A 14,760-nucleotide genomic window follows, 5' to 3' on the forward strand; every position below is an offset into this window, starting at 1 on the left:
CAAAATTTATAAAGAACTCATACAACCCAATAACATAAAAGCAATCCAATTGAAAAATGGGCAAAGGACGAAGTAGACATTTGTCCAAAGAAGACATCCAAATGGCCAACACGTACATGAGAAGGAGCTCAATGTCACTAATCATCAGGGAAATGCAAATCAAAACCACAAAGAACTATCACCTCACATCTACTAGTATGGTGATCATCAAAGAGACAAGAGATAATAAATGTTGGCAAGGATGTGAAAAAAGGGAACCCTTGTGTGCTGTTCATGGGAATTTAAATTGGTGTAGCCACTATGGAAAAGACAGTGGAGGTTCCTGAAAAAATTAAAAATAAGTACACTTCTGTGTATTTATCCAAAGAAAATGAAAAGACTAACTTGAAAAGATATATGTACCCCTATGATCATTGCAGCATCATTTATAATAGCCAAGATATGGAAACAACCTAAATGTGCATCAATAGATGAGTGGGTAAAGAAAATGTGGCATAGACCAGCTGGGTGGCATAGTGGTTAAGTGCTTGCGCTCTGCCGTGGTGGCCCAAGGTTCGGATCCCAGACGCGCACCGATGCACCACTTGTCAAGCCATGTTTTAGCAGAGTCTCATATAAAGTGGAGGAAGATGGGCACGGATGTTAGCCCAGAGCCAGTCTTCCTCAGCAAAAGGAGGAGGATTGGCACATGATAGCTCAGGGTTGATCTTGCTCACACACAAAAAATGGAAAGAAAATTTGGTATATATATATATACACAATGGAATATTATTCAGCCATAAAAAAGAAAAACCTTGGGCCGGCCCCGTGGCTTAGCGGTTGAGTGCGTGCGTTCCGCTGCTGGCAGCCCGGGTTTGGATACCAGGCGCGCACCGACGCACCGTTTCTCCGGCCATGCTGAGGCTGTGTCCCACATGCAGCAGCTGGAAGGATGTGTGACTATGACATATAACTATCTACTGGGGCTTTGGGGGGAAAATATAAATAAAATCTTAAAAAAAAATTCTTGCCATTTGCAATGTCATGGATGGACCTTGAGGTCATTATGCTAAGTGAAATAACTGAGACAGAGAAAGACAAATACCATTTGATCTCAGTTATACATACAATCTGGCTCTGCAGTTTCTTGCCAAACTGCCACTGGCAGGCCGAGTTGAGTACTGGCTGTCTTTAGTGAATCCGAGGGAGTGACTTTCAGAACAGGCTTGTAACTGCAGTGTGTCTTGGAAGTTATGTGTGAGACAGCCTTAATTCCTAGAGCTGAGAGACGTTCAGCACAGTCTCAGTTCCAGGAATGGAAGACAGGGATAGTTTGGCTCGGCTCTAGGGACAAGCCTCTAAGGGCTCTGCAGTTTCTTGCCAAACTGCCACTGGCAGGCCGAGTAGAGAATGGGTGCTCTTTATTGAATCCGAGGGCATGCCTCTTGGAAAGGCTTGTTGCTACACTGTGTTTTTGGAGGTGATGTGTAAGAGAGCCTTAACACGTAGAGCTGAGGGAGGTTCTGCATCGTCTCAGTTTCCAGAGTGCAAGAGAAGGATAGTTTGCTTCGGCTCTAGGGACAAGCCTCGAAGGGCTCTGCAGTCCTCTTGCCAAACTGCCACTGGAAGGCCGAGTACAGAAAGGTCATTCTGTAGTGAATCTGAGGGCTTGCCTCTCGGAACAGGCTTGTAACTGCAGTGTGCCTTGGAATATATGTGTGAGAGAGCCTTAATTCCTAGAGCTGAGGGAGGTTCTCCACAGTCTCAGATCCAGAAATGGAAGACAGAGATAGTTTGGCTCAGCTCTACGGACAAGCCTCTAAAGGCTCTGCTGTTTCTTGCCAAACTGCCACTGACCAGCAGAGTAAAGAACTGGTGTTCTTTAGTAAATCCGAGGTCATGCCTCTCGGACCAGGCTTGTAAGTTCAGTGCATCATGGAAGTTATGTGCGAGAGAGCCTTAAGACCTAGAGCTGAGGCAGGTTCTGTACAGACTCAGTTTCAACAATGGAAGACAGGAATAGTTTGGCTCAGCTCTAGGAGCAAGCCTGTAAGTGCTCTGCAGTCTTCCTGCCAAACTGCCACTGCCAGGCCAAGTGGAAAATGGGCGTTCTTTAATGAATCCGAGGACATGCCTCTCAGCAAAGGCTTGTAACTGCAGTATTAATGGTGGCTGTGTGCCTTGATAGTTCTGGTGAATGGCTGAAATTCAGTGTTCAGATTATTCAATGCCATGATTTGGGATGTTCAAACAGAAATGGAGCCCCGTGTTCTGTGGCCAGATGGGAATTTATAGAGCTATCATGAAGCAAAATGCAAATTCATTATACAAAATTCAGTTGATTTTCTATATACCAACAAATAATTGGAATATGAAACAATACCATTAACAATACACACACATGCACAAAGAAATCCTCAAGTGTAAATCCAATAAAATATTTACAGATATCTGTGGAAAAAAATATGAGACACTCTTAAAAGCAATAAAGGAAAAAATAAATCAATTGAGATATATTCCTTGCTCATGATCAAAAGTCACAATATTATTTAGATGTCAATTCTTCTTAAATTGATCTAAAGATCCAGTGCAATTCCAATAAAAATCTCACCAAGCTATTTTGTAGATATTGACCAACTCATTTGAAACCTTGAGTAGTCTAGACAATCCTGATGAAGAACAAATTGATGAACTCACACTTCTCAATTTCAAGATTAATTACAAAGTTAAGAGACTGTGATTTTTTCAATACTACAATAATCAAGAGACTGCGATATTTTAAAATGAATAGACACAGAGGTAAATGAAAAAGCATGGAAAGTCCACACATAGACCTCTGCAAATACAGACAACTTGACCTTTGTCAAGACTATAAATGCACTTCAACATAAAAAAAATTGTCTTTTAGTCTTTAGTCTTTTAATCTCTAGTCATCATCAACCAGTGGTGATGATACAAAAGGACGACCCTATGGAAATAAATGAACAAAGACACAAACTTTGCACCTTAGACATAAATTTATTCAAAATCACTCATCAAATTAAATATAAACAGCAAAACTGTAAAAATCATACTGGGAAACATAGTAGAAAATCTTCATTATTTATAGTTTGATGATTAGTTTTCATATACAACACAAAAAGCACAATCCATGAAGAAAACAACTGATCATCTGGACTTGGTTAAATTTAAACTGTCCAATCTGGGAAAGACAACATTCACAGAGTGGAAAGGCAAGCTCCTGACTAGGAGAATACATTTGTAAAACACATATCTGAAGAAAGACTTGCATGCAAAATATTCAAAGAACCAGTCAAACTCTGCAACAAGAAAAGAAACTCCCCAAATTAAAATAAATAGACCAAAATATGAATAGACAAGTTACCAATAAAATATATATACATGGGAAATAAGCAAATATAAATTGCTCAACAACAAGAAATTATTGGAAAATAAAGTGCATTGTGCATTAAGAAAAAGCAAATTAAAACATCAATGAGATACTCTACTCTTCCAGTAGAATAGCTAAAAACCAAAAACTGACAAAAGCTATTACTGGTGAAGATGTGGGACAATAGCAAAGCTCATTCATTGTTGATAGGAATACGCACGGTACAACCTCTTAAGAAGACACCTTGCTAATTCTTGTGAGGCTTAGTATCACTATATGGTGCACCAATTGTGCACCAGTGTATTTCTCCAACTACCGTGAAAATACACATCCACACACAGGTCACTAAGAACACCTAAAAAGCAGCTTTATTCACAATGGCCAAAACCTAGAAGGAATAAAGATGTCCTTTAACAGGTGAATGACACTCAAGAGTGTGAAACTGGGTGAAGACACTTGAGGCAAACATGGGCTACAGGCACAGGATAAGGGAACACAGGAGTGCGGACAGGGGCTAGAGGAAGAGTGAATGAAAACACTGGTTGTCTAGATGGGCTGGAGGCACAGAGAATGTAGACAAACACAAGCTGGCATGGGCTGAAGCACGGCGGACAGGCACACTCAGGGATGGAAAGGGATGCAGACACATGGAGTGAGAGAGACGTGAGGTCTGGTATCAAATGTGGGCACAGGAGATAGAGACACTCGAGGAAAGATACATGCTGCAGGTACGTGAGAGAATGACATTAGTTGTCTGACATGGGTTTTAGAGAGAGCAGATGGAGACTCTATGGGTTGGCCTGGGCTACAGGAACAAAGAATGGAGACTTTTGAGAGATGATATGGACTGAGGGGAGATAAAATGTTGACAATACAAAAGGGCAGACATGGGCTGCAGTCATATGAGATGGTGACACTCGACACAAGATATGAGCTTCAGGTGGAGGGATGGAGACACACAAAGGCTGGCATGGTGGCAGACTCATGGGCTGGAGACCCTATGGGGCAGACATGGCTTGCAGCACAGAGTTTAGAAATATGCTAGAGAAGACAAGAGATACCAGCTACATCTGTGCTTAGAAGGCAATGGTGTGTGGCCTTAAATGAATGTATGAGTATGGAAGAAAGACAGGAAATCCACAATCTCAGCTTCTGTCTCAAGAATTAAAAGAGAATCACACTGGAAAAATACAGAATGGAAACAATAATAAAGATAAGAATCAATGAAATAGAAAAATATCAAGGAAACATATCAGGTTAAAAGTTTTATTTAAGTGTTAATAAAGTTAATAAACCACTAGCAAAACTGATTAAGGAAAAGAAAAAGAAATGAAAGACAAATGACCAGTATCAGAAATCAAACAAGAAGTATTCTCTACAGAGTGCTTAGATCTTAATGAGATACACCATTTTGTGAAATACTTAGGACTACGAATTAGACAACAAAGGTCAAAATTCACTTTATAAAAAACCAATATACTGAAACTAACACAAAAAAATAACATAAAATTGGAAAACTCACATATCTACTAAATAAATTGATTTGTTAAAACGTCAAGCCAACTAACCAACAAAAACAACAAACACTTTCCAGAAGCAAAACTCTAGGTCTGGGATTATTAACTATTCCAGACAATAGAGGGAGGAAGGAAGGAAAGGTTCAGATTCCAGATTAGACTGAACACAAAACTAATACAGATTTTATTCACATTGAATACAGTACAAAGATGATTCTTTACCACACAGGACCTCTGAAGTCATCTTTCCACTATACTACCAAATAAATTGAACCTAGAGAAGAACTGGAGGAAAAAAGCACAACACTTATTAAATATTTTTAATACAGTAAAGAAACTGAGGTTATATAAACTGAAGAGGAAAATACTAATAGGTGACAATTACCATCTTTAATGTATGAAGAAGTCCATAGAAGGCTAAACTTATTTATTTATTTAATAATTTAATCTATTTATTTTCCCCCAAAGCCCCAGTAGATAGTTGTATGTCATAGTTGCACATCCTTCTAGTTGCTGTATGTGGGATGCAGCCTCAGCATGGCCCAAGAAGTGGTGCGTCAGTGCGCACCCGGGATCCGAACCTGGGCCCCCAGCAGTGGAGTGCGTACACTTAACCACTAAGCCACGGGGCCGGCCTGAAGGCTAAATTTAAAAAGTGGATATAAAGTGAAAATTATTTAACTGAACACAACGAAAAATTTTATTATATGGCAAAGTAATATAGCAGACAATCAACCAATCAATAAAAAAACAGTTAATTAATGTATATCATTGATTAGAGATATTCATAATCAACAGAACTGGTTTCTGAAGGTTGTGGAGTCTTTGTCCCTGGATACTTCTCAGAAACGAACATTAAGCCATTTGTCCTGGATAGACTTTAGACCTTCTCCTGCTGGGGCTCAAGTCCCCTTCAAGTTTCTTCTGAAATTTTAATCTAATGCTAAATTAAATGAGAGAAGGCATGGTGAGGTCCAATATGAGTATGCTCTTGGGGGTTCATTTGAGGAGTGGTGGAGAAACAGTAAACACACCCGGGATGCCATAGGGTTCTGAGAAGCAGAGCAATACAAGTCTGTAAAGGGCTTAAGACATATTAAGTCTTCAGTAAATAACCATTGTTATCACTAATAATTCATTTCCAATAGTGTAGATAAAAGAAAGTTGGCTATTCTGTTCAAAAAAATCTTACTCAAAAATGTCTTAATTGACTGAGGATTAAATAATCAAAGCTGGCTTTGTTTTTAATATTCTTTCCTAGCCAGTAGGGGTCGACGGAAGCAAGCAAAGGAATTGGGCAACCCTTAGGAGAGTGTCGGGAGAAGAGGGAGAATCACCCTCTGCCCTTTCCCTTAAGGTTCTTATGGCTGGCCAAATAATTAACAAGACAGGTTAGCAGGAGAAAATAATACCAAGTTTAATAACATGTATACATGGGAGAAAGCAGGGACATTGCGTTTCTCAACACAATAGCAGAAATTCTCGTCTTAAATACCATGTTCAGCCAATGACAAAGGAGGATGTTGGGGGTGGGGGGAGTCAGTTACAGGAGATTACCACTAAAGCACAGTAAACAAGAGTAAGGTTATTATACAGCTTTAAGGCCTCAACTTCCACATTGATAAGCCTCTAGAAATGAGGCCATCCTCCTCTCTTCTCAAAACAGACAGGGAGATACCTTTACAAATGGAGATTTCCCTTATAAATGTAAATGATTGTCTGCCAACTCCTCGCAGGGTCATCCAGAGAATGTGGCCAGAGAGACAGAACTTCTGATAAGAGGGGCTTGTTGGTGCCTTTTCTATTGTAACCTCTATCCTACATTATCTTTACAGCCATCATGATAGATCTGTTCCAGGAAGGAGTTACTATGTCAAATTCTTTAGGCAGTTAGTAGGGGAGGTCAAATGTCCCTAGAGAAAACAAGCAAGGTAAAGAGAGAGATTTCAGGGTGGCCAAATCTTGATCTCCCACAAGAGTCACAAACCTTGAACTCTGAGTAATGTTTGCTTTAGCCCCTGAAAATTCAGGAGCCTCTAGATCCAAATGCCAACACATTCAAGTTGTTGGTGAATCTTGATTAAGATTTTGATACTTTTGGCTGTCTGCTCAAGCAAAGCATCCTTTGAAACCTAGGGTTTCTAAGCCAATGGTTCTCAATGTGTGGCTGGTCAGCAGAATCACCTGGGAAACGGTCAGAGACATAAATTCTCGGGTCCCCCCATCCTACTGGATCACAAACTCTGGGATGGGCTCAGCATTCTGTGTTGTAGGGGACCTCCACACGGTTCTAATGCACACTGGAGTTCGAGAACCACTGTCTTAGGAGAAGCCAGTCTTATGTACAACATAGGGTTAGCAAGGATTCCTCTCTCACGAGGGCTTCTCCTGAGGCCCCATGGCCAATATAAGGATTCTCCTTTATGGCCATAGGAAGAACTATCGGCTCAACTCCAGGCAGCTGTCTTCAGGAATTTTTCCAATATGACGAGGAGCTCTGAAATTTGGATTCAAAAAAGAAAAAAATATAAAAATATGGTTCAACGTTCAAGAAATTTTCCTCCTTCAGATTGAGGGTGGAGAAGTAGATGAAATAGAGAAATTTTTCCCAGAACACTGATCTACCATTTCTTGATGGAAGCCACTGAGTTCCTTCAGTGGAACTAAACAATGACCAGGAAGGTTACAGTTAGTCTGATGTGTTAGAGGAGAAAGAAGCACAAAGATAAAGAAAAAAAACAAAAACAAAAACAAACAGGAGAGAGGAAGAGTGAGGAAGGGAAATAGACACAGCGACCATCAGTCAGAGGTGGTGAGAGGAGGGGAAAGGAATAGAAGATGCAGAGGGAGGGAAGCAGGTGCCGCTCGGTAGGAAACATACCTGTGGACACTGTGCACGGGTGGCTTTCATAGAAAGGTGTAAGGTTTCTAAAAAGAAAGAAAATAAAAACAAATCCACCCAATTTAGTAATTTGTCCTAAATATTAATTGATCAGGTCTCATCACTCTGATGTCTTCCTTCTCCTTTATTTCATTCTTGTCTCAAATTCCATGTCCTGCCCTTATCTAAGGCTTCAGAAACACACCGCAATTCAAATTCTCACAATGTGAACTGTTTAAATCATTTCAGCTTCTTCTTTCCTTGCTCTTCTGCACATAATAAATGCCCTACAGTGTTAGATCACCTTTTGGTGCCTTTCAAAAAAACTTTAAAAAACTTGATTCTTAAAAGTACAGTTTTAGGGTTACAGAGAATTGAACAGATAGTACATAGAGCTCCATACTCCCACAGCACTGCCTCTCCCCTCTCTCCCAAGCCCCATCTCCCCTGTTATTAACACCTTGCATTAGGTTGATACATTTGTTATAATGAATGAACAATATTGATACGTTGTTATGAACTACAGTCCCTAGTTTGAGGGTCACTCTTTGTGGTGTACAGTTCCATGGGTTTTGACACAGATATAGTGACATGCAGCCAATATTATGTACAGAACAGTCTCCCTACCCTAAAAATCCTCTGAGCATCAGATTACCTCTTAATGACTTTTTAAAATATTAACAGTTGTGAGAATAATGTAAATTTTTACGATGAAAAATGTTCCACAGGTGCTCAGTTTTGTTAGTCTCATTATTATGATAACTATTAGAAATAATGAAAAAAATGAACACCTATATAAATAGCAAAAATCATAGAATTTTAAAGATCAAAAATATCTTGAAGATGAGGAAACCCCCTATTCTTCAAGACCCTGCCCTCCAGTCTCTCAGCTTTCTGTGTCATCTCATTTATCTGCCTACTCCACTGAGGAGAAAGAAAGAAATCAATAGCAAAAAACAAATTTTGGTTCTAAGTAGTCCTCTTGAGCCCAATTTAATCAAGCATGGATTCTTTTTTATTGTCTATTTGCATCAGGAACATAATTACTAGCTGGAGCCTAATTTGAGAATATTCATTATGAATGAAAGCTGTCATATCTAAGAACAGAATGGAATTCACTGATGCTTTATTCTTGGGACATTTGTAGGATTAAGTCAGGACACACTGTGAGAGTGATAAATTTAACTTCTGTATATTTTTCTTCTCCAAGACCCTGGATTTCGGCCACACTTCATACCCAGGTAATTTGCAACAATGAAAAACAATTAAACAATGACCTTGAATATTTTGCCCTCAGATTCATTAGTCTTTAAAATATAAATTGAGCAATTTAAATGTAGATGACTGAAAGACTATGGAGACTTCTAGAATGTCACAGTAGGTCCTTTAGAAGTGAAGAATTGACTCTATAAAGCATTTCTATTCTTTATCATACCTTGAAAATAGTGCTACTGTGACTGTGTTTTAAAGAGGATAATGGCAGGCTTTACTTTAATTTGTACTGTGAGAGATCAAGATTTGGCCATCCTAAAATCTATCTCTTTACCTTGGTTGTTTTCTCTGAGGGACATTTGACCTCCCCCAACTAACTGCCTAAAGAATTTGACATGGTGGCTCCTTCCTGGAACAGATTTTCTATCATGATGGCTGTAAAGATCATGTAGGATAAATGTTACAATAGGAAAGGCACCAACAAGCCTATCTTATCGGAAGTTCTGTCTCTCTGGCCACAGTCTCTGGATGGCCCTGCAAGGAGTTGCCAGGCAAACATTTACATTTATAAGGGAAATCTCCATTTGTAAAGGTATCTCCCTCTCTGTTTTGGGAAGAGGGGGGATGGCCTCATTTCTAGAGACTTTTCAATGTGGAAAGTGAAGCCTGAAATTTGCATAATAACCTTACTCTTGTTTACTGTGCTTTAGTGATAATCTCCTGTAACTGACTCCCCCCACCCCCAACATCCTCCTTTGTCGTTGGCTGAACTTGGTATTTAAGACGAGAATTTCTGCTATTGTGTTGAGAAACGCAGTGTCCCTGCTTTCTCCCATGTATACATGTTATTAAACTTGGTATTATTTTCTCCTGCTAACCTGTCTTGTTAATTATTTGGCCAGCCATAAGAACCTTAAGGAAAAAGGCAGAGGGAGATTCTCTCCCTCTCCTGACAGTACCTTTATATTTTAAGTACATTTACTTAATATTTCTCAGTCTCTTGAAAACTTTTATCACTATACTCAACCTTCATTTAAATCACCAAACCTATTTGATGAAGGCAACATGAACATTTACTTGCAAATTCCTCAGAAAATTACTAATTTAACCTTACTTTCGATGACAAATTGTAGAACTCAAACTGGATTTGCCAGGCCCCTCAAAATGGCTCATAACTGTGTGTTTGTACATCTATCTGGGAAGATATTATCTAAGGGTAATTGTTCTTCCCAAACTCTTTCTTTACCTCAAACAGCAGTACTTTCAAAGTTTTAATGAAAACGTGGCCAGTTTGGTGAAAACCAAGTGACTTGTTTGTTTTAGCATGCCAATGAGATTAAGAAAATAAGTATTTTAATTTTTCTTATTGATTATAAAAATCAGAAATTAAGAAAACAAACTTCTTTTTCCAAAGACATTTCTGCAAGTGAAATCATCTGAAAAACTGATGGCTAGCCTCCTGTTTTAACCACTAAACCCTAAGAAATGTCATACCGTGGGCAAACACTTAAGCGTTGTCACCTGTGTGAGTGCCCAGCGCTGTCACCCCATCAAGGCCACAGATCAGGGGAAGGAGTCCTTGGAGGGGAGACAGCTGCGCACTCAGCATCCTTCCTTCCTGGGTCAGAACTCGGCCCCAGCTGCTTGCTGTCTAATCTTCTGGGGAAGCAGAGAATTCTTCTGGGGACACGACACACATCGGGTGTTAAGGATGTCATAATTCTTTTTTAAACAAATGTTAGCTTGTGTGACATGCTTCTCAGGACAGGAGAAGCCACCTCAAGGGAAGGCAGATCTTCTCTAGGAGCTGACGGTCATCCAGGGAGAGCAGAGTCAAGGGCTGCAGAGCGCCAGCCCGCTCCCGCTCTCCGTCTCAGGGACACCTGGGCCCCCACCCGTCCACCCCACTCCCGGCTGGCCCCCAGCGGTTCCCATTGGATCCCCGGAGGCGGGGGCATGCGCAGGACCGGCGCTCGGAGCGGCAGAGGGGCTGGCGAGCTCGAGAGCCCGGTTGCACGCACAGGAGGCGGAGTCTCTGGTGCGGTGGTGGCGGCTGCACTGGTTTGTGTGGGGGGATTGGCGGAATCCTTCCTCCAGGATTTTCAGCGCTGTGGAGCTCTCCTTTCTTCAGTGTGGAGGAGCTCTGGGCAGGAGGCGGCGCCAAGGTAGGCGGTGGGCGGCGGGCGGCGGGCTTGACCTGGAGCTCTCCGCCGCAGACAGCGGGAGCGCGGTGTCGGGGGTGGGGGCCGGGGGCCGGGGCTGCTGGTGGGCTGCCCCAGGCGGGTGAACCCAACCTCTGTCCCTTGGAGGAGCAGAGGAGCGCCGCCTGGCTGGCCGGTCCCTCTGCCTTGGTGGGGCCCCACCACGATGTGGCCTCCTGCCCACCCAGCGGAGGTGCAGGGGGCGGCAGGGAGTCGCTTGCCCTCTGCACGCGCCCTTGAGTTTGCGCCCCCTGGGACCCCGTCTAGGCCAGGTCTCGACATCCCAGGGTGAACACTTTCCTTCAGAAGATGGACTGTGGTCAGCGCTCCTCTGCCTGACTCCGCGCAGGCTATTGGGCTCCTCATTGCGTTCTTTAAACAAATAAGCGTTCCTACTTCCTTGGGACCACCTTTATAGAAAAGCCTAATCCCATTAATGGTTTCTGATAATTGACTCTATATTTGCAAGGCGAACTTTGAAGCCTGTGAGTTGTAAACTGCATTCAATGAATGGAGCTTTAAACAATCTTTGGTGCAAATTGTGTAGCTTCCTAATTATAAGTCACCTTCTGTTAACATAGACTGATGACTGATCAATTGATGATTGACATAATGTGTACGGAATTTTGGTTTCAGTGGAAAGGTTTTTCTTGGCAGTTGGTGCTAAAATTAAAATCGTATAAGGAGGAGATTTTTAGAAGTAATATGTAGTGTGTGTTTTGTCTCTGTACTCATTTAGAATCATAAGAATTAGATTTGGAAAGGCCATAGAACAAGAATTTTGAAATTTTGATTTGACTGATGAGGTGAAAGATCAAAAGACCAAATACGGTAGGATTTCATTTATATGATATTCTAGAAAAGATAAACTATAAGGAAAGACAACAGATTGTTAGTTGTCATTAGTTTTAATATTTAGTTAATCATTTAGTTTAATAGTTTAATCATTAGTTTTAATATTTCAGATTTAAAAAATACACTTTAATGATAGCATCCTAAATATGCTTTTGGATGATACCAGAAGTTCATAACCTATTAAATTCTGCAGTAGGAACAAATGACATGTTGGTTATTGGTGTCTTTGAAGTGTGAGTATTGGCGGTAATGAAATTTTTAACGAAGATTTTTTGGATTATGAACTACTGTTTTTTTACTAGATCCTGTTGGACATGGCATATTACAAGTTTCAAAAGGCTCTTTAAATTATTGAAGTAAGCTGAAGCTATTAAATTGTAAGGTCAGATCTTTATAGATGAAACAGGTGTGGGAGATCAAGATTTGGCCACCCTGAAATCTCTCTCTTTGCCTTGGTTGTTTTCTCTAGGGACATTTGACCTCCCCCACTAACTGCCTAAAGAATTTGACATGGTAGCTCCTTCCTGGAACAGATCTATCATGATGGCTGTAAAGATAACGTAGGGTAAATGTTACAATAGGAAAGGCACCAACAAGCCCCTCTTATCAGAAGTTCTGTTTCTCTGGCCACATTCTCTGGATGACCCTGCCTCTGCGAGGAGTTGCCAGACAATCATTTACATTTATACGGGAAATCTCCATTTGTGAAGGTATCTGCCTCTCTGTTTGGAGAAGAGAGGGGGATGAGCTCATTTCTAGTGACTTATCACTGTGGAAGGTGAGGCCTTGAGCTACATAATAAACCTTACTCTTGTTTACTGTGCTTTAGTGGTAATCTCCTGTAACTGACTCCCCCCACCCCCAAAATCCTCCTTTGTCATTGGCTGAAAAGGATATTTAAGACGAGAATTTCTGCTATTGTGTTGAGAAACGCAGTGTCCCTGTTTTCTCCCATGTATACATGTTATTAAACTTGGTATTATTTTCTCCTGCTAACCTGTCTTGTTGATTATTTGGCCAGCCAGAAGAACCTTAAGGGAAAGGGCAGAGGGAGATTCTCCCTCTTCCCCCGACAGTTTAGGCGTAGTCACCAGGAGCCACACTGGCTGGCAAGTTGCCTTCTCTGGCTGGAAGACCTGCCTTCTCCCTGGACTACTGCAGATGGTGAGATACGGGAACGCCTGACGAAAGACGGCAAAAGGTAAGACTTCTTACCACGTCAGCCTCCCGGAATCTCTATGTGCGGAGTCCGGCAGAAGGAAATGGTGAGAATTTTTTCTCTTTCTAAATTTAGATTGGCAGGAGAAAATATTTGGGAAACTAGTTTCTTGTGCTTTTAGTGACTCTTGGTTTAAATTTGGTAGAGTACTCTTGGTTTTGATCTTGATCCCTTTTCCTCCCAGAGATAGTCTGTTTTTTTCTTTTGTCTGTGTCTTTTGTCATAAGAAGGAAATACCATAGGGTAGGACGCAGGCATAGACCCTATAAGCCTGCTGTCCGGGCCGGCTCCACAGACTGGTGAGTTTGTGGGTCTCACCAGACCGGCGTCTACAAACTTTGCTGTGGGTTAATATGCACATGAAGTGAAGGCCAGTGCCAAGGGCATCTTGGAAGCCAAAAAGGCCGCAAATTTGGTGGGCGCGGGTCGAGCAGTTGAGAGCCATTAGGGCGCTCGCCACTTTCAGAAGACTCCCGTGACAGGATAAGTTGGGTCACGGAATGGGGTAGATGACACAGGTCCCCCGCCAACTGCAAGAAAATGTCCGTGCAACGACGAGGTACTCTGTAAAGCACACAGTCCCCAACCCCGCGGCACCTCCCCCGCTAGGTATTATTCTGGCTCCAAGAGACCTAAGGCATGACTAAAGCTGTCATTGTGCACATAAGAAAAAGAAAAACCGGATGAGGTTTTTCCTTCTGTCTTGTTCTGTGTCCTGAGAACTTGGCTTTGTGACCAGTGAGAATATCCTCCTTGGTCTCCACCATACGGAAGGTGCATTTACCGGGGTGCACCTTGGTGGCCAGTCGAGTAGACTGGGGTTCCGAACTGTCTCTTTGCTACACCATCCTTACCGCCTGTGCAACGAAGGTCTTTACTTTTTCTGAATATCTTTGGTAGTAAATTCTGTGGATCATGGGGGCTACATCATCTGCGCCCTCACCAGGGACGCCTCTTGCGTCCATGGTAGATTTATTCTAAGCGTGGAAAGTTACCTCTGGGTCTTTCCTTAAAAAGCCTTATTGGTTCGAGTCACTATTGGAATAAATATACAACTGAAGATCCTACTCGTCAATGGCCAGACGACGGATCCTTTGAATTGGGAAAACTTCTAAATTGGGGAAAAAAAAAAAAATTTTTTTTTGAGAGCTCTCACATAATTATTTATTTGGTACATAAGAAAAGGCCAGAAAAAGGAAGGAAAAAATTTGATTAGCCTTAAGACCTTGACTCAGGTTACAATTGAATTGAGAACATGTAAAAGCGTAAGTGTTAATAAGATTATAAAGGTTGGCATGTTTGAGCTAATTTTATATAGAGGTTACATCAACTTTGCCTGAGTATGTTTTAAAATGTCTGACTGGGAATGCTTCCCTTGTCCAAAATTATAAGACCAAGACCTATTGATAAAAATTTTAATGATAACTATGTTTAAAGGTATAAGAGGTGATGAAATTTACATGAAATTTTGTAGGAAAAAACTGATGTTATTTCTATTACAGAAC

The 14,760-nt window shown here is 41.3% G+C and overlaps 1 long non-coding RNA gene across 1 annotated transcript; it reads right to left on the reverse strand.

The window, feature by feature from the left end:
• Positions 1-6,561: 6,561 nt before the first annotated feature.
• Positions 6,562-10,859, reverse strand: LOC131406537 (uncharacterized). The gene is made up of 3 exons (XR_009220179.1): positions 10,502-10,859; positions 7,769-7,815; positions 6,562-7,384 (listed from the first exon to the last, which is right to left on the reverse strand). It is a non-coding gene; the product is annotated as an uncharacterized LOC131406537 (long non-coding RNA).
• Between the last annotated feature and the right edge of the window lie 3,901 nt (positions 10,860-14,760).

This window comes from Diceros bicornis, chromosome 5 (genome assembly GCF_020826845.1).
Source record: "Diceros bicornis minor isolate mBicDic1 chromosome 5, mDicBic1.mat.cur, whole genome shotgun sequence".
In the NCBI taxonomy this organism is placed as follows: domain Eukaryota; kingdom Metazoa; phylum Chordata; class Mammalia; order Perissodactyla; family Rhinocerotidae; genus Diceros; species Diceros bicornis.